Source organism: Schistocerca gregaria, unplaced genomic scaffold (genome assembly GCF_023897955.1).
Source record: "Schistocerca gregaria isolate iqSchGreg1 unplaced genomic scaffold, iqSchGreg1.2 ptg000359l, whole genome shotgun sequence".
Lineage (NCBI taxonomy): Eukaryota > Metazoa > Arthropoda > Insecta > Orthoptera > Acrididae > Schistocerca > Schistocerca gregaria.
The window spans coordinates 783031-800207 of record NW_026061817.1 but is presented as its reverse complement, the minus strand read 5'-3'; the positions used below and the strand labels follow the sequence as shown (position 1 = coordinate 800207).

General features: G+C 50.7%; 28 non-coding genes across 28 annotated transcripts; all 28 read right to left on the bottom strand.

Moving 5' to 3' along the window:
• Positions 1-952: 952 nt before the first annotated feature.
• Positions 953-1034, bottom strand: Trnas-aga (transfer RNA serine (anticodon AGA)). Its single transcript has one exon. It is a non-coding gene; the product is annotated as a tRNA-Ser (tRNA).
• A 144-nt stretch (positions 1035-1178) lies between these two features.
• Trnak-uuu (transfer RNA lysine (anticodon UUU)) lies at positions 1179-1251 on the bottom strand. Its single transcript has one exon. It is a non-coding gene; the product is annotated as a tRNA-Lys (tRNA).
• Positions 1252-1526: 275 nt separating this feature from the next.
• On the bottom strand, positions 1527-1598 carry Trnae-uuc (transfer RNA glutamic acid (anticodon UUC)). Its single transcript has one exon. It is a non-coding gene; the product is annotated as a tRNA-Glu (tRNA).
• A 323-nt stretch (positions 1599-1921) lies between these two features.
• Trnam-cau (transfer RNA methionine (anticodon CAU)) lies at positions 1922-1994 on the bottom strand. Its single transcript has one exon. It is a non-coding gene; the product is annotated as a tRNA-Met (tRNA).
• A 1436-nt stretch (positions 1995-3430) lies between these two features.
• On the bottom strand, positions 3431-3512 carry Trnas-aga (transfer RNA serine (anticodon AGA)). Its single transcript has one exon. It is a non-coding gene; the product is annotated as a tRNA-Ser (tRNA).
• Positions 3513-3656: 144 nt separating this feature from the next.
• Trnak-uuu (transfer RNA lysine (anticodon UUU)) lies at positions 3657-3729 on the bottom strand. Its single transcript has one exon. It is a non-coding gene; the product is annotated as a tRNA-Lys (tRNA).
• A 275-nt stretch (positions 3730-4004) lies between these two features.
• Positions 4005-4076, bottom strand: Trnae-uuc (transfer RNA glutamic acid (anticodon UUC)). Its single transcript has one exon. It is a non-coding gene; the product is annotated as a tRNA-Glu (tRNA).
• Positions 4077-4399: 323 nt separating this feature from the next.
• Positions 4400-4472, bottom strand: Trnam-cau (transfer RNA methionine (anticodon CAU)). The gene has a single exon. It is a non-coding gene; the product is annotated as a tRNA-Met (tRNA).
• Positions 4473-5903: 1431 nt separating this feature from the next.
• On the bottom strand, positions 5904-5985 carry Trnas-aga (transfer RNA serine (anticodon AGA)). Its single transcript has one exon. It is a non-coding gene; the product is annotated as a tRNA-Ser (tRNA).
• Positions 5986-6129: 144 nt separating this feature from the next.
• Positions 6130-6202, bottom strand: Trnak-uuu (transfer RNA lysine (anticodon UUU)). Its single transcript has one exon. It is a non-coding gene; the product is annotated as a tRNA-Lys (tRNA).
• Positions 6203-6477: 275 nt separating this feature from the next.
• Positions 6478-6549, bottom strand: Trnae-uuc (transfer RNA glutamic acid (anticodon UUC)). The gene has a single exon. It is a non-coding gene; the product is annotated as a tRNA-Glu (tRNA).
• A 323-nt stretch (positions 6550-6872) lies between these two features.
• On the bottom strand, positions 6873-6945 carry Trnam-cau (transfer RNA methionine (anticodon CAU)). The gene has a single exon. It is a non-coding gene; the product is annotated as a tRNA-Met (tRNA).
• Positions 6946-8377: 1432 nt separating this feature from the next.
• On the bottom strand, positions 8378-8459 carry Trnas-aga (transfer RNA serine (anticodon AGA)). The gene has a single exon. It is a non-coding gene; the product is annotated as a tRNA-Ser (tRNA).
• Positions 8460-8603: 144 nt separating this feature from the next.
• Trnak-uuu (transfer RNA lysine (anticodon UUU)) lies at positions 8604-8676 on the bottom strand. Its single transcript has one exon. It is a non-coding gene; the product is annotated as a tRNA-Lys (tRNA).
• Positions 8677-8951: 275 nt separating this feature from the next.
• Positions 8952-9023, bottom strand: Trnae-uuc (transfer RNA glutamic acid (anticodon UUC)). The gene has a single exon. It is a non-coding gene; the product is annotated as a tRNA-Glu (tRNA).
• Positions 9024-9346: 323 nt separating this feature from the next.
• On the bottom strand, positions 9347-9419 carry Trnam-cau (transfer RNA methionine (anticodon CAU)). Its single transcript has one exon. It is a non-coding gene; the product is annotated as a tRNA-Met (tRNA).
• A 1431-nt stretch (positions 9420-10850) lies between these two features.
• On the bottom strand, positions 10851-10932 carry Trnas-aga (transfer RNA serine (anticodon AGA)). The gene has a single exon. It is a non-coding gene; the product is annotated as a tRNA-Ser (tRNA).
• Positions 10933-11076: 144 nt separating this feature from the next.
• On the bottom strand, positions 11077-11149 carry Trnak-uuu (transfer RNA lysine (anticodon UUU)). Its single transcript has one exon. It is a non-coding gene; the product is annotated as a tRNA-Lys (tRNA).
• Positions 11150-11424: 275 nt separating this feature from the next.
• Positions 11425-11496, bottom strand: Trnae-uuc (transfer RNA glutamic acid (anticodon UUC)). Its single transcript has one exon. It is a non-coding gene; the product is annotated as a tRNA-Glu (tRNA).
• A 323-nt stretch (positions 11497-11819) lies between these two features.
• Positions 11820-11892, bottom strand: Trnam-cau (transfer RNA methionine (anticodon CAU)). Its single transcript has one exon. It is a non-coding gene; the product is annotated as a tRNA-Met (tRNA).
• Positions 11893-13323: 1431 nt separating this feature from the next.
• Positions 13324-13405, bottom strand: Trnas-aga (transfer RNA serine (anticodon AGA)). Its single transcript has one exon. It is a non-coding gene; the product is annotated as a tRNA-Ser (tRNA).
• A 144-nt stretch (positions 13406-13549) lies between these two features.
• On the bottom strand, positions 13550-13622 carry Trnak-uuu (transfer RNA lysine (anticodon UUU)). The gene has a single exon. It is a non-coding gene; the product is annotated as a tRNA-Lys (tRNA).
• Positions 13623-13897: 275 nt separating this feature from the next.
• On the bottom strand, positions 13898-13969 carry Trnae-uuc (transfer RNA glutamic acid (anticodon UUC)). Its single transcript has one exon. It is a non-coding gene; the product is annotated as a tRNA-Glu (tRNA).
• Positions 13970-14292: 323 nt separating this feature from the next.
• Positions 14293-14365, bottom strand: Trnam-cau (transfer RNA methionine (anticodon CAU)). Its single transcript has one exon. It is a non-coding gene; the product is annotated as a tRNA-Met (tRNA).
• A 1436-nt stretch (positions 14366-15801) lies between these two features.
• Positions 15802-15883, bottom strand: Trnas-aga (transfer RNA serine (anticodon AGA)). The gene has a single exon. It is a non-coding gene; the product is annotated as a tRNA-Ser (tRNA).
• Positions 15884-16027: 144 nt separating this feature from the next.
• Trnak-uuu (transfer RNA lysine (anticodon UUU)) lies at positions 16028-16100 on the bottom strand. The gene has a single exon. It is a non-coding gene; the product is annotated as a tRNA-Lys (tRNA).
• Positions 16101-16375: 275 nt separating this feature from the next.
• Trnae-uuc (transfer RNA glutamic acid (anticodon UUC)) lies at positions 16376-16447 on the bottom strand. Its single transcript has one exon. It is a non-coding gene; the product is annotated as a tRNA-Glu (tRNA).
• A 323-nt stretch (positions 16448-16770) lies between these two features.
• Trnam-cau (transfer RNA methionine (anticodon CAU)) lies at positions 16771-16843 on the bottom strand. Its single transcript has one exon. It is a non-coding gene; the product is annotated as a tRNA-Met (tRNA).
• Between the last annotated feature and the right edge of the window lie 334 nt (positions 16844-17177).

Here is a 17177-nt window from a genome sequence, read left to right as displayed (position 1 = left end):
CCACAGATGCTCGACAAGCTATCCATGCAATACGAGCAGCTGTTGGCAGGGAAAGTGGGATTGCCACCCAGCGACGTCGAAAAAAGGGCTAAACTCGCGGAGTCCTCCACTACACTGCCTTAAAACGACCGCTCATCATTATCGTGTGAGTAACCTTGCGTCAGCGGCGACGAGTCTTGCCCAAAGACGTAGCGTGCTTGGAGGCGCTGCCCGAATGCGTGTGGATGCACCCTCCTACCTCGTAATGCGCCTGCAGCTCCTATAGCCGTGGGCCGCTGCCGGCGGGCGGGAAGCCGACACAGCGCGGCGTTGCGAGCAGCGGCACTGCAGTGGTGTTGTAATTATGAGCATAGTTTCCTTCCAAGCAGTTGATTCGGGTTCGATTCCCGGCCACCGCAAGTGGCGCTAATATTTCCCTATCATTATGTGGGCTCCTGCTGTTAAATTAACGTTTTTTTTTCGTCGTTGCACCACCCAGACCATCCTGTGGTATGTCCCGACTTGTCCCGACTTTGCTCGGCTGACGCGAAAGCTGACGCTTGGAAATCGCCCTTATGTAAAGGACAGGCACTATAGACGGCTGTGAGAGGTGAGGTGTGGCGGGTACCAAAACGCGATATTTTCTGCTCCTTCTGCCAAAACAAAAAAAGAAAAAAACCGACGCACTCAGTAAGACTTTTTTATATTCTTCTTTTTGCTTTTTCATCCTATTTTTCCCATTTTTTCGATTTTTAAATTAAGGTTTTGTTTCGTCGTTGCACCACCCAGACCATCCTGTAGTATGTCCCGACTTGTCCCGACTTTGCTCGGCTGACGCGAAAGCTGACGCTTGGAAATCGCCCTTATGTAAAGGACAGGCACTATAAACGGCTGTGAGAGGTGAGGTGTGGCGAGGTACCAAAACGGGATATTTTCTGCTCCTTCTTCCAAAACAAAAAAAGAAAAAAACCAACGCAGTCGGTAGGACTCGAACCTACGCTCCCAGAGGGAATCTGATTTCTAGTCAGACGCCTTAACCACTCGGCCACGACTGCTTGTAGGAGAAGCACCCCTCGAAACGTGAAAAACCCAACCGATTGCGTCTGCGCAGAATGTTGACGGGAAACGAAAACCGTGCACTGATTACGGCAGGGCTACTATCGCTATGACACGAGCCATTACGGAAGCGTTAAAATCATCGCCCGGACAGGGACTTGAACCCTGGACCCTTAGGTTAAAAACCTAATGCTCTACCGACTGAGCTCTTCGGGCTTGGGCTTGTTGTGGCTGGAGCTGCTTCAAGCAACGTGATTAACTGGAACGTGTGTGAAGGCTTCTGGCGCTACTGGCGACTCCACCGACTTGTCACTGACGCTGGTAGCAGCCCACAGCGGACCAGTGCCTCTTCTCCCTTTATTCCGGTGCTGACAGTAACTGCATCACGTGCCTGCTTTCCCCGATTACGTTCGGTTGAAGCTAAGGAAGAAGGGCAACCACCGACAGTTCGAAGGCCAAAACATGGAGCGTTGTTTGCGCAAACAGTTCCGTTCCGGTACCGGCAATCGAACCCGGGCCTCCTGGGTGAAAGCCAGGTATCCTAACCACTAGACCACACAGAACTTGCTTGAGAACAGTGAGATTTATTCCGTCTCTTCTCGTATTTTGTGCTGAATCTGGACTCAGTGCTGTTCTCTGCTTGCGATCATATCTGCGCCTACAGACCGGCATGGCGCACAGTTCAAAATTGACTGTCCATTGCTGTGTGCATCGCATTTTGCTTGTAACAGGGGAGGAGAAATATCAAACTTGTTACGTCGTCATAATTGGAAGTAAACATTTTGACGCTGAGGAGTGCACTCCGTGTGGATAACGGACGACAGTTAAGTACGTTCCCTAGCAACAGCAACGCCGTTAATGCAGTCATGATGTACAGAAAATTAAATGCCCCAGGTGAGGATCGAACTCACGACCTTAAGATTATGAGACTTACGCGCTACCTACTGCGCTACCGATGCACGCGAGAGACGACTTCCCAGGAAACTAGCTAAGCCTCACATATTAGAGACAGACAGTTTGCGCTTTCTGAACAATCTGTTGTCTTGCTACACGTACTGTCCCGACTCTCTAGATTAAACTGCAGCCGCAGCTATACAGCTATAAGGTCCTGAGGCTGACGCATCTCAAGCGAGCAATCCGCGTGGCAGCATTGTAGATAGAAGAGCAAAATAATGCATCCACCGGGAATCGAACCCGGGCCGCCCTCGTGGTGGCCGAGCATTCTACCACTTTTTTTTTGTTGTTCTCATTTTGTTCGTTGCAGTTGTTTGGGGGCGGACGTCCGATGACGCCCGTTCAAGTTCATCGTTGACTCAGTCCTTCATTAGAGGGAGCAGATAATCCTCTGACCGAACACGCTGAGTTATCGTGCCGGCATACCTTAACATTATGAGACTTAGGCACTACCTACTGCGCTACCGAGACACAAACCACAGAGCCACAGATGCTCGACAAGCTATCCATGCAATACGAGCAGCTGTTGGCAGGGAAAGTGGGATTGCCACCCAGCGACGTCGAAAAAAGGGCTAAACTCGCGGAGTCCTCCACTACACTGCCTTAAAACGACCGCTCATCATTATCGTGTGAGTAACCTTGCGTCAGCGGCGACGAGTCTTGCCCAAAGACGTAGCGTGCTTGGAGGCGCTGCCCGAATGCGTGTGGATGCACCCTCCTACCTCGTAATGCGCCTGCAGCTCCTATAGCCGTGGGCCGCTGCCGGCGGGCGGGAAGCCGACACAGCGCGGCGTTGCGAGCAGCGGCACTGCAGTGGTGTTGTAATTATGAGCATAGTTTCCTTCCAAGCAGTTGATTCGGGTTCGATTCCCGGCCACCGCAAGTGGCGCTAATATTTCCCTATCATTATGTGGGCTCCTGCTGTTAAATTAACGTTTTTTTTTCGTCGTTGCACCACCCAGACCATCCTGTGGTATGTCCCGACTTGTCCCGACTTTGCTCGGCTGACGCGAAAGCTGACGCTTGGAAATCGCCCTTATGTAAAGGACAGGCACTATAGACGGCTGTGCTGTGAGAGGTGAGGTGTGGCGGGTACCAAAACGCGATATTTTCTGCTCCTTCTGCCAAAACAAAAAAAGAAAAAAACCGACGCACTCAGTAAGACTTTTTTATATTCTTCTTTTTGCTTTTTCATCCTATTTTTCCCATTTTTTCGATTTTTAAATTAAGGTTTTGTTTCGTCGTTGCACCACCCAGACCATCCTGTAGTATGTCCCGACTTGTCCCGACTTTGCTCGGCTGACGCGAAAGCTGACGCTTGGAAATCGCCCTTATGTAAAGGACAGGCACTATAAACGGCTGTGAGAGGTGAGGTGTGGCGAGGTACCAAAACGGGATATTTTCTGCTCCTTCTTCCAAAACAAAAAAAGAAAAAAACCAACGCAGTCGGTAGGACTCGAACCTACGCTCCCAGAGGGAATCTGATTTCTAGTCAGACGCCTTAACCACTCGGCCACGACTGCTTGTACGAGAAGCACCCCTCGAAACGTGAAAAACCCAACCGATTGCGTCTGCGCAGAATGTTGACGGGAAACGAAAACCGTGCACTGATTACGGCAGGGCTACTATCGCTATGACACGAGCCATTACGGAAGCGTTAAAATCTTCGCCCGGACAGGGACTTGAACCCTGGACCCTTAGGTTAAAAGCCTAATGCTCTACCGACTGAGCTCTTCGGGCTTGGGCTTGTTGTGGCTGGAGCTGCTTCAAGCAACGTGATTAACTGGAACGTGTGTGAAGGCTTCTGGCGCTACTGGCGACTCCACCGACTTCTCACTGACGCTGGTAGCAGCCCACAGCGGACCAGTGCCTCTTCTCCCTTTATTCCGGTGCTGACAGTAACTGCATCACGTGCCTGCTTTCCCCGATTACGTTCGGTTGAAGCTAAGGAAGAAGGGCAACCACCGACAGTTCGAAGGCCAAAACATGGAGCGTTGTTTGCGCAAACAGTTCCGTTCCGGTACCGGCAATCGAACCCGGGCCTCCTGGGTGAAAGCCAGGTATCCTAACCACTAGACCACACAGAACTTGCTTGAGAACAGTGAGATTTATTCCGTCTCTTCTCGTATTTTGTGCTGAATCTGGACTCAGTGCTGTTCTCTGCTTGCGATCATATCTGCGCCTACAGACCGGCATGGCGCACAGTTCAAAATTGACTGTCCATTGCTGTGTGCATCGCATTTTGCTTGTAACAGGGGAGGAGAAATATCAAACTTGTTACGTCGTCATAATTGGAAGTAAACATTTTGACGCTGAGGAGTGCACTCCGTGTGGATAACGGACGACAGTTAAGTACGTTCCCTAGCAACAGCAACGCCGTTAATGCAGTCATGATGTACAGAAAATTAAATGCCCCAGGTGAAGATCGAACTCACGACCTTAAGATTATGAGACTTACGCGCTACCTACTGCGCTACCGATGCACGCGGGAGACGACTTCCCAGGAAACTAGCTAAGCCTCACATATTAGAGACAGACAGTTTGCGCTTTCTGAACAATCTGTTGTCTTGCTACACGTGCTGTCCCGACTCTCTAGATTAAACTGCAGCCGCAGCTATACAGCTATAAGGTCCTGAGGCTGACGCATCTCAAGCGAGCAATCCGCGTGGCAGCATTGTAGATAGAAGAGCAAAATAATGCATCCACCGGGAATCGAACCCGGGCCGCCCTCGTGGTGGCCGAGCATTCTACCACTTTTTTTTTGTTGTTCTCATTTTGTTCGTTGCAGTTGTTTGGGGGCGGACGTCCGATGACGCCCGTTCAAGTTCATCGTTGACTCAGTCCTTCATTAGAGGGAGCAGATAACCCTCTGACCGAACACGCTGAGTTATCGTGCCGGCATACCTTAACATTATGAGACTTAGGCACTACCTACTGCGCTACCGAGACACAAACCACAGAGCCACAGATGCTCGACAAGCTATCCATGCAATACGAGCAGCTGTTGGCAGGGAAAGTGGGATTGCCACCCAGCGACGTCGAAAAAAGGGCTAAACTCGCGGAGTCCTCCACTACACTGCCTTAAAACGACCGCTCATCATTATCGTGTGAGTAACCTTGCGTCAGCGGCGACGAGTCTTGCCCAAAGACGTAGCGTGCTTGGAGGCGCTGCCCGAATGCGTGTGGATGCACCCTCCTACCTCGTAATGCGCCTGCAGCTCCTATAGCCGTGGGCCGCTGCCGGCGGGCGGGAAGCCGACACAGCGCGGCGTTGCGAGCAGCGGCACTGCAGTGGTGTTGTAATTATGAGCATAGTTTCCTTCCAAGCAGTTGATTCGGGTTCGATTCCCGGCCACCGCAAGTGGCGCTAATATTTCCCTATCATTATGTGGGCTCCTGCTGTTAAATTAACGTTTTTTTTTCGTCGTTGCACCACCCAGACCATCCTGTGGTATGTCCCGACTTGTCCCGACTTTGCTCGGCTGACGCGAAAGCTGACGCTTGGAAATCGCCCTTATGTAAAGGACAGGCACTATAGACGGCTGTGAGAGGTGAGGTGTGGCGGGTACCAAAACGCGATATTTTCTGCTCCTTCTGCCAAAACAAAAAAAGAAAAAAACCGACGCACTCAGTAAGACTTTTTTATATTCTTCTTTTTGCTTTTTCATCCTATTTTTCCCATTTTTTCGATTTTTAAATTAAGGTTTTGTTTCGTCGTTGCACCACCCAGACCATCCTGTAGTATGTCCCGACTTGTCCCGACTTTGCTCGGCTGACGCGAAAGCTGACGCTTGGAAATCGCCCTTATGTAAAGGACAGGCACTATAAACGGCTGTGAGAGGTGAGGTGTGGCGAGGTACCAAAACGGGATATTTTCTGCTCCTTCTTCCAAAACAAAAAAAGAAAAAAACCAACGCAGTCGGTAGGACTCGAACCTACGCTCCCAGAGGGAATCTGATTTCTAGTCAGACGCCTTAACCACTCGGCCACGACTGCTTGTAGGAGAAGCACCCCTCGAAACGTGAAAAACCCAACCGATTGCGTCTGCGCAGAATGTTGACGGGAAACGAAAACCGTGCACTGATTACGGCAGGGCTACTATCGCTATGACACGAGCCATTACGGAAGCGTTAAAATCTTCGCCCGGACAGGGACTTGAACCCTGGACCCTTAGGTTAAAAGCCTAATGCTCTACCGACTGAGCTCTTCGGGCTTGGGCTTGTTGTGGCTGGAGCTGCTTCAAGCAACGTGATTAACTGGAACGTGTGTGAAGGCTTCTGGCGCTACTGGCGACTCCACCGACTTCTCACTGACGCTGGTAGCAGCCCACAGCGGACCAGTGCCTCTTCTCCCTTTATTCCGGTGCTGACAGTAACTGCATCACGTGCCTGCTTTCCCCGATTACGTTCGGTTGAAGCTAAGGAAGAAGGGCAACCACCGACAGTTCGAAGGCCAAAACATGGAGCGTTGTTTGCGCAAACAGTTCCGTTCCGGTACCGGCAATCGAACCCGGGCCTCCTGGGTGAAAGCCAGGTATCCTAACCACTAGACCACACAGAACTTGCTTGAGAACAGTGAGATTTATTCCGTCTCTTCTCGTATTTTGTGCTGAATCTGGACTCAGTGCTGTTCTCTGCTTGCGATCATATCTGCGCCTACAGACCGGCATGGCGCACAGTTCAAAATTGACTGTCCATTGCTGTGTGCATCGCATTTTGCTTGTAACAGGGGAGGAGAAATATCAAACTTGTTACGTCGTCATAATTGGAAGTAAACATTTTGACGCTGAGGAGTGCACTCCGTGTGGATAACGGACGACAGTTAAGTACGTTCCCTAGCAACAGCAACGCCGTTAATGCAGTCATGATGTACAGAAAATTAAATGCCCCAGGTGAAGATCGAACTCACGACCTTAAGATTATGAGACTTACGCGCTACCTACTGCGCTACCGATGCACGCGGGAGACGACTTCCCAGGAAACTAGCTAAGCCTCACATATTAGAGACAGACAGTTTGCGCTTTCTGAACAATCTGTTGTCTTGCTACACGTGCTGTCCCGACTCTCTAGATTAAACTGCAGCCGCAGCTATACAGCTATAAGGTCCTGAGGCTGACGCATCTCAAGCGAGCAATCCGCGTGGCAGCATTGTAGATAGAAGAGCAAAATAATGCATCCACCGGGAATCGAACCCGGGCCGCCCTCGTGGTGGCCGAGCATTCTACCACTTTTTTTTTGTTGTTCTCATTTTGTTCGTTGCAGTTGTTTGGGGGCGGACGTCCGATGACGCCCGTTCAAGTTCATCGTTGACTCAGTCCTTCATTAGAGGGAGCAGATAACCCTCTGACCGAACACGCTGAGTTATCGTGCCGGCATACCTTAACATTATGAGACTTAGGCACTACCTACTGCGCTACCGAGACACAAACCACAGAGCCACAGATGCTCGACAAGCTATCCATGCAATACGAGCAGCTGTTGGCAGGGAAAGTGGGATTGCCACCCAGCGACGTCGAAAAAAGGGCTAAACTCGCGGAGTCCTCCACTACACTGCCTTAAAACGACCGCTCATCATTATCGTGTGAGTAACCTTGCGTCAGCGGCGACGAGTCTTGCCCAAAGACGTAGCGTGCTTGGAGGCGCTGCCCGAATGCGTGTGGATGCACCCTCCTACCTCGTAATGCGCCTGCAGCTCCTATAGCCGTGGGCCGCTGCCGGCGGGCGGGAAGCCGACACAGCGCGGCGTTGCGAGCAGCGGCACTGCAGTGGTGTTGTAATTATGAGCATAGTTTCCTTCCAAGCAGTTGATTCGGGTTCGATTCCCGGCCACCGCAAGTGGCGCTAATATTTCCCTATCATTATGTGGGCTCCTGCTGTTAAATTAACGTTTTTTTTTTCGTCGTTGCACCACCCAGACCATCCTGTGGTATGTCCCGACTTGTCCCGACTTTGCTCGGCTGACGCGAAAGCTGACGCTTGGAAATCGCCCTTATGTAAAGGACAGGCACTATAGACGGCTGTGAGAGGTGAGGTGTGGCGGGTACCAAAACGCGATATTTTCTGCTCCTTCTGCCAAAACAAAAAAAGAAAAAAACCGACGCACTCAGTAAGACTTTTTTATATTCTTCTTTTTGCTTTTTCATCCTATTTTTCCCATTTTTTCGATTTTTAAATTAAGGTTTTGTTTCGTCGTTGCACCACCCAGACCATCCTGTAGTATGTCCCGACTTGTCCCGACTTTGCTCGGCTGACGCGAAAGCTGACGCTTGGAAATCGCCCTTATGTAAAGGACAGGCACTATAAACGGCTGTGAGAGGTGAGGTGTGGCGAGGTACCAAAACGGGATATTTTCTGCTCCTTCTTCCAAAACAAAAAAAGAAAAAAACCAACGCAGTCGGTAGGACTCGAACCTACGCTCCCAGAGGGAATCTGATTTCTAGTCAGACGCCTTAACCACTCGGCCACGACTGCTTGTAGGAGAAGCACCCCTCGAAACGTGAAAAACCCAACCGATTGCGTCTGCGCAGAATGTTGACGGGAAACGAAAACCGTGCACTGATTACGGCAGGGCTACTATCGCTATGACACGAGCCATTACGGAAGCGTTAAAATCTTCGCCCGGACAGGGACTTGAACCCTGGACCCTTAGGTTAAAAGCCTAATGCTCTACCGACTGAGCTCTTCGGGCTTGGGCTTGTTGTGGCTGGAGCTGCTTCAAGCAACGTGATTAACTGGAACGTGTGTGAAGGCTTCTGGCGCTACTGGCGACTCCACCGACTTCTCACTGACGCTGGTAGCAGCCCACAGCGGACCAGTGCCTCTTCTCCCTTTATTCCGGTGCTGACAGTAACTGCATCACGTGCCTGCTTTCCCCGATTACGTTCGGTTGAAGCTAAGGAAGAAGGGCAACCACCGACAGTTCGAAGGCCAAAACATGGAGCGTTGTTTGCGCAAACAGTTCCGTTCCGGTACCGGCAATCGAACCCGGGCCTCCTGGGTGAAAGCCAGGTATCCTAACCACTAGACCACACAGAACTTGCTTGAGAACAGTGAGATTTATTCCGTCTCTTCTCGTATTTTGTGCTGAATCTGGACTCAGTGCTGTTCTCTGCTTGCGATCATATCTGCGCCTACAGACCGGCATGGCGCACAGTTCAAAATTGACTGTCCATTGCTGTGTGCATCGCATTTTGCTTGTAACAGGGGAGGAGAAATATCAAACTTGTTACGTCGTCATAATTGGAAGTAAACATTTTGACGCTGAGGAGTGCACTCCGTGTGGATAACGGACGACAGTTAAGTACGTTCCCTAGCAACAGCAACGCCGTTAATGCAGTCATGATGTACAGAAAATTAAATGCCCCAGGTGAAGATCGAACTCACGACCTTAAGATTATGAGACTTACGCGCTACCTACTGCGCTACCGATGCACGCGGGAGACGACTTCCCAGGAAACTAGCTAAGCCTCACATATTAGAGACAGACAGTTTGCGCTTTCTGAACAATCTGTTGTCTTGCTACACGTGCTGTCCCGACTCTCTAGATTAAACTGCAGCCGCAGCTATACAGCTATAAGGTCCTGAGGCTGACGCATCTCAAGCGAGCAATCCGCGTGGCAGCATTGTAGATAGAAGAGCAAAATAATGCATCCACCGGGAATCGAACCCGGGCCGCCCTCGTGGTGGCCGAGCATTCTACCACTTTTTTTTTGTTGTTCTCATTTTGTTCGTTGCAGTTGTTTGGGGGCGGACGTCCGATGACGCCCGTTCAAGTTCATCGTTGACTCAGTCCTTCATTAGAGGGAGCAGATAACCCTCTGACCGAACACGCTGAGTTATCGTGCCGGCATACCTTAACATTATGAGACTTAGGCACTACCTACTGCGCTACCGAGACACAAACCACAGAGCCACAGATGCTCGACAAGCTATCCATGCAATACGAGCAGCTGTTGGCAGGGAAAGTGGGATTGCCACCCAGCGACGTCGAAAAAAGGGCTAAACTCGCGGAGTCCTCCACTACACTGCCTTAAAACGACCGCTCATCATTATCGTGTGAGTAACCTTGCGTCAGCGGCGACGAGTCTTGCCCAAAGACGTAGCGTGCTTGGAGGCGCTGCCCGAATGCGTGTGGATGCACCCTCCTACCTCGTAATGCGCCTGCAGCTCCTATAGCCGTGGGCCGCTGCCGGCGGGCGGGAAGCCGACACAGCGCGGCGTTGCGAGCAGCGGCACTGCAGTGGTGTTGTAATTATGAGCATAGTTTCCTTCCAAGCAGTTGATTCGGGTTCGATTCCCGGCCACCGCAAGTGGCGCTAATATTTCCCTATCATTATGTGGGCTCCTGCTGTTAAATTAACGTTTTTTTTTCGTCGTTGCACCACCCAGACCATCCTGTGGTATGTCCCGACTTGTCCCGACTTTGCTCGGCTGACGCGAAAGCTGACGCTTGGAAATCGCCCTTATGTAAAGGACAGGCACTATAGACGGCTGTGAGAGGTGAGGTGTGGCGGGTACCAAAACGCGATATTTTCTGCTCCTTCTGCCAAAACAAAAAAAGAAAAAAACCGACGCACTCAGTAAGACTTTTTTATATTCTTCTTTTTGCTTTTTCATCCTATTTTTCCCATTTTTTCGATTTTTAAATTAAGGTTTTGTTTCGTCGTTGCACCACCCAGACCATCCTGTAGTATGTCCCGACTTGTCCCGACTTTGCTCGGCTGACGCGAAAGCTGACGCTTGGAAATCGCCCTTATGTAAAGGACAGGCACTATAAACGGCTGTGAGAGGTGAGGTGTGGCGAGGTACCAAAACGGGATATTTTCTGCTCCTTCTTCCAAAACAAAAAAAGAAAAAAACCAACGCAGTCGGTAGGACTCGAACCTACGCTCCCAGAGGGAATCTGATTTCTAGTCAGACGCCTTAACCACTCGGCCACGACTGCTTGTAGGAGAAGCACCCCTCGAAACGTGAAAAACCCAACCGATTGCGTCTGCGCAGAATGTTGACGGGAAACGAAAACCGTGCACTGATTACGGCAGGGCTACTATCGCTATGACACGAGCCATTACGGAAGCGTTAAAATCTTCGCCCGGACAGGGACTTGAACCCTGGACCCTTAGGTTAAAAGCCTAATGCTCTACCGACTGAGCTCTTCGGGCTTGGGCTTGTTGTGGCTGGAGCTGCTTCAAGCAACGTGATTAACTGGAACGTGTGTGAAGGCTTCTGGCGCTACTGGCGACTCCACCGACTTCTCACTGACGCTGGTAGCAGCCCACAGCGGACCAGTGCCTCTTCTCCCTTTATTCCGGTGCTGACAGTAACTGCATCACGTGCCTGCTTTCCCCGATTACGTTCGGTTGAAGCTAAGGAAGAAGGGCAACCACCGACAGTTCGAAGGCCAAAACATGGAGCGTTGTTTGCGCAAACAGTTCCGTTCCGGTACCGGCAATCGAACCCGGGCCTCCTGGGTGAAAGCCAGGTATCCTAACCACTAGACCACACAGAACTTGCTTGAGAACAGTGAGATTTATTCCGTCTCTTCTCGTATTTTGTGCTGAATCTGGACTCAGTGCTGTTCTCTGCTTGCGATCATATCTGCGCCTACAGACCGGCATGGCGCACAGTTCAAAATTGACTGTCCATTGCTGTGTGCATCGCATTTTGCTTGTAACAGGGGAGGAGAAATATCAAACTTGTTACGTCGTCATAATTGGAAGTAAACATTTTGACGCTGAGGAGTGCACTCCGTGTGGATAACGGACGACAGTTAAGTACGTTCCCTAGCAACAGCAACGCCGTTAATGCAGTCATGATGTACAGAAAATTAAATGCCCCAGGTGAAGATCGAACTCACGACCTTAAGATTATGAGACTTACGCGCTACCTACTGCGCTACCGATGCACGCGGGAGACGACTTCCCAGGAAACTAGCTAAGCCTCACATATTAGAGACAGACAGTTTGCGCTTTCTGAACAATCTGTTGTCTTGCTACACGTGCTGTCCCGACTCTCTAGATTAAACTGCAGCCGCAGCTATACAGCTATAAGGTCCTGAGGCTGACGCATCTCAAGCGAGCAATCCGCGTGGCAGCATTGTAGATAGAAGAGCAAAATAATGCATCCACCGGGAATCGAACCCGGGCCGCCCTCGTGGTGGCCGAGCATTCTACCACTTTTTTTTTGTTGTTCTCATTTTGTTCGTTGCAGTTGTTTGGGGGCGGACGTCCGATGACGCCCGTTCAAGTTCATCGTTGACTCAGTCCTTCATTAGAGGGAGCAGATAACCCTCTGACCGAACACGCTGAGTTATCGTGCCGGCATACCTTAACATTATGAGACTTAGGCACTACCTACTGCGCTACCGAGACACAAACCACAGAGCCACAGATGCTCGACAAGCTATCCATGCAATACGAGCAGCTGTTGGCAGGGAAAGTGGGATTGCCACCCAGCGACGTCGAAAAAAGGGCTAAACTCGCGGAGTCCTCCACTACACTGCCTTAAAACGACCGCTCATCATTATCGTGTGAGTAACCTTGCGTCAGCGGCGACGAGTCTTGCCCAAAGACGTAGCGTGCTTGGAGGCGCTGCCCGAATGCGTGTGGATGCACCCTCCTACCTCGTAATGCGCCTGCAGCTCCTATAGCCGTGGGCCGCTGCCGGCGGGCGGGAAGCCGACACAGCGCGGCGTTGCGAGCAGCGGCACTGCAGTGGTGTTGTAATTATGAGCATAGTTTCCTTCCAAGCAGTTGATTCGGGTTCGATTCCCGGCCACCGCAAGTGGCGCTAATATTTCCCTATCATTATGTGGGCTCCTGCTGTTAAATTAACGTTTTTTTTTCGTCGTTGCACCACCCAGACCATCCTGTGGTATGTCCCGACTTGTCCCGACTTTGCTCGGCTGACGCGAAAGCTGACGCTTGGAAATCGCCCTTATGTAAAGGACAGGCACTATAGACGGCTGTGAGAGGTGAGGTGTGGCGGGTACCAAAACGCGATATTTTCTGCTCCTTCTGCCAAAACAAAAAAAGAAAAAAACCGACGCACTCAGTAAGACTTTTTTATATTCTTCTTTTTGCTTTTTCATCCTATTTTTCCCATTTTTTCGATTTTTAAATTAAGGTTTTGTTTCGTCGTTGCACCACCCAGACCATCCTGTAGTATGTCCCGACTTGTCCCGACTTTGCTCGGCTGACGCGAAAGCTGACGCTTGGAAATCGCCCTTATGTAAAGGACAGGCACTATAAACGGCTGTGAGAGGTGAGGTGTGGCGAGGTACCAAAACGGGATATTTTCTGCTCCTTCTTCCAAAACAAAAAAAGAAAAAAACCAACGCAGTCGGTAGGACTCGAACCTACGCTCCCAGAGGGAATCTGATTTCTAGTCAGACGCCTTAACCACTCGGCCACGACTGCTTGTAGGAGAAGCACCCCTCGAAACGTGAAAAACCCAACCGATTGCGTCTGCGCAGAATGTTGACGGGAAACGAAAACCGTGCACTGATTACGGCAGGGCTACTATCGCTATGACACGAGCCATTACGGAAGCGTTAAAATCTTCGCCCGGACAGGGACTTGAACCCTGGACCCTTAGGTTAAAAGCCTAATGCTCTACCGACTGAGCTCTTCGGGCTTGGGCTTGTTGTGGCTGGAGCTGCTTCAAGCAACGTGATTAACTGGAACGTGTGTGAAGGCTTCTGGCGCTACTGGCGACTCCACCGACTTCTCACTGACGCTGGTAGCAGCCCACAGCGGACCAGTGCCTCTTCTCCCTTTATTCCGGTGCTGACAGTAACTGCATCACGTGCCTGCTTTCCCCGATTACGTTCGGTTGAAGCTAAGGAAGAAGGGCAACCACCGACAGTTCGAAGGCCAAAACATGGAGCGTTGTTTGCGCAAACAGTTCCGTTCCGGTACCGGCAATCGAACCCGGGCCTCCTGGGTGAAAGCCAGGTATCCTAACCACTAGACCACACAGAACTTGCTTGAGAACAGTGAGATTTATTCCGTCTCTTCTCGTATTTTGTGCTGAATCTGGACTCAGTGCTGTTCTCTGCTTGCGATCATATCTGCGCCTACAGACCGGCATGGCGCACAGTTCAAAATTGACTGTCCATTGCTGTGTGCATCGCATTTTGCTTGTAACAGGGGAGGAGAAATATCAAACTTGTTACGTCGTCATAATTGGAAGTAAACATTTTGACGCTGAGGAGTGCACTCCGTGTGGATAACGGACGACAGTTAAGTACGTTCCCTAGCAACAGCAACGCCGTTAATGCAGTCATGATGTACAGAAAATTAAATGCCCCAGGTGAAGATCGAACTCACGACCTTAAGATTATGAGACTTACGCGCTACCTACTGCGCTACCGATGCACGCGGGAGACGACTTCCCAGGAAACTAGCTAAGCCTCACATATTAGAGACAGACAGTTTGCGCTTTCTGAACAATCTGTTGTCTTGCTACACGTGCTGTCCCGACTCTCTAGATTAAACTGCAGCCGCAGCTATACAGCTATAAGGTCCTGAGGCTGACGCATCTCAAGCGAGCAATCCGCGTGGCAGCATTGTAGATAGAAGAGCAAAATAATGCATCCACCGGGAATCGAACCCGGGCCGCCCTCGTGGTGGCCGAGCATTCTACCACTTTTTTTTTGTTGTTCTCATTTTGTTCGTTGCAGTTGTTTGGGGGCGGACGTCCGATGACGCCCGTTCAAGTTCATCGTTGACTCAGTCCTTCATTAGAGGGAGCAGATAACCCTCTGACCGAACACGCTGAGTTATCGTGCCGGCATACCTTAACATTATGAGACTTAGGCACTACCTACTGCGCTACCGAGACACAAACCACAGAGCCACAGATGCTCGACAAGCTATCCATGCAATACGAGCAGCTGTTGGCAGGGAAAGTGGGACTGCCACCCAGCGACGTCGAAAAAAGGGCTAAACTCGCGGAGTCCTCCACTACACTGCCTTAAAACGACCGCTCATCATTATCGTGTGAGTAACCTTGCGTCAGCGGCGACGAGTCTTGCCCAAAGACGTAGCGTGCTTGGAGGCGCTGCCCGAATGCGTGTGGATGCACCCTCCTACCTCGTAATGCGCCTGCAGCTCCTATAGCCGTGGGCCGCTGCCGGCGGGCGGGAAGCCGACACAGCGCGGCGTTGCGAGCAGCGGCACTGCAGTGGTGTTGTAATTATGAGCATAGTTTCCTTCCAAGCAGTTGATTCGGGTTCGATTCCCGGCCACCGCAAGTGGCGCTAATATTTCCCTATCATTATGTGGGCTCCTGCTGTTAAATTAACGTTTTTTTTTCGTCGTTGCACCACCCAGACCATCCTGTGGTATGTCCCGACTTGTCCCGACTTTGCTCGGCTGACGCGAAAGCTGACGCTTGGAAATCGCCCTTATGTAAAGGACAGGCACTATAGACGGCTGTGCTGTGAGAGGTGAGGTGTGGCGGGTACCAAAACGCGATATTTTCTGCTCCTTCTGCCAAAACAAAAAAAGAAAAAAACCGACGCACTCAGTAAGACTTTTTTATATTCTTCTTTTTGCTTTTTCATCCTATTTTTCCCATTTTTTCGATTTTTAAATTAAGGTTTTGTTTCGTCGTTGCACCACCCAGACCATCCTGTAGTATGTCCCGACTTGTCCCGACTTTGCTCGGCTGACGCGAAAGCTGACGCTTGGAAATCGCCCTTATGTAAAGGACAGGCACTATAAACGGCTGTGAGAGGTGAGGTGTGGCGAGGTACCAAAACGGGATATTTTCTGCTCCTTCTTCCAAAACAAAAAAAGAAAAAAACCAACGCAGTCGGTAGGACTCGAACCTACGCTCCCAGAGGGAATCTGATTTCTAGTCAGACGCCTTAACCACTCGGCCACGACTGCTTGTAGGAGAAGCACCCCTCGAAACGTGAAAAACCCAACCGATTGCGTCTGCGCAGAATGTTGACGGGAAACGAAAACCGTGCACTGATTACGGCAGGGCTACTATCGCTATGACACGAGCCATTACGGAAGCGTTAAAATCTTCGCCCGGACAGGGACTTGAACCCTGGACCCTTAGGTTAAAAGCCTAATGCTCTACCGACTGAGCTCTTCGGGCTTGGGCTTGTTGTGGCTGGAGCTGCTTCAAGCAACGTGATTAACTGGAACGTGTGTGAAGGCTTCTGGCGCTACTGGCGACTCCACCGACTTCTCACTGACGCTGGTAGCAGCCCACAGCGGACCAGTGCCTCTTCTCCCTTTATTCCGGTGCTGACAGTAACTGCATCACGTGCCTGCTTTCCCCGATTACGTTCGGTTGAAGCTAAGGAAGAAGGGCAACCACCGACAGTTCGAAGGCCAAAACATGGAGCGTTGTTTGCGCAAACAGTTCCGTTCCGGTACCGGCAATCGAACCCGGGCCTCCTGGGTGAAAGCCAGGTATCCTAACCACTAGACCACACAGAACTTGCTTGAGAACAGTGAGATTTATTCCGTCTCTTCTCGTATTTTGTGCTGAATCTGGACTCAGTGCTGTTCTCTGCTTGCGATCATATCTGCGCCTACAGACCGGCATGGCGCACAGTTCAAAATTGACTGTCCATTGCTGTGTGCATCGCATTTTGCTTGTAACAGGGGAGGAGAAATATCAAACTTGTTACGTCGTCATAATTGGAAGTAAACATTTTGACGCTGAGGAGTGCACTCCGTGTGGATAACGGACGACAGTTAAGTACGTTCCCTAGCAACAGCAACGCCGTTAATGCAGTCATGATGTACAGAAAATTAAATGCCCCAGGTGAGGATCGAACTCACGACCTTAAGATTATGAGACTTACGCGCTACCTACTGCGCTACCGATGCACGCGGGAGACGACTTCCCAGGAAACTAGCTAAGCCTCACATATTAGAGACAGACAGTTTGCGCTTTCTGAACAATCTGTTGTCTTGCTACACGTACTGTCCCGACTCTCTAGATTAAACTGCAGCCGCAGCTATACAGCTATAAGGTCCTGAGGCTGACGCATCTCAAGCGAGCAATCCGCGTGGCAGCATTGTAGATAGAAGAGCAAAATAATGCATCCACCGGGAATCGAACCCGGGCCGCCCTCGTGGTGGCCGAGCATTCTACCACTTTTTTTTTGTTGTTCTCATTTTGTTCGTTGCAGTTGTTTGGGGGCGGACGTCCGATGACGCC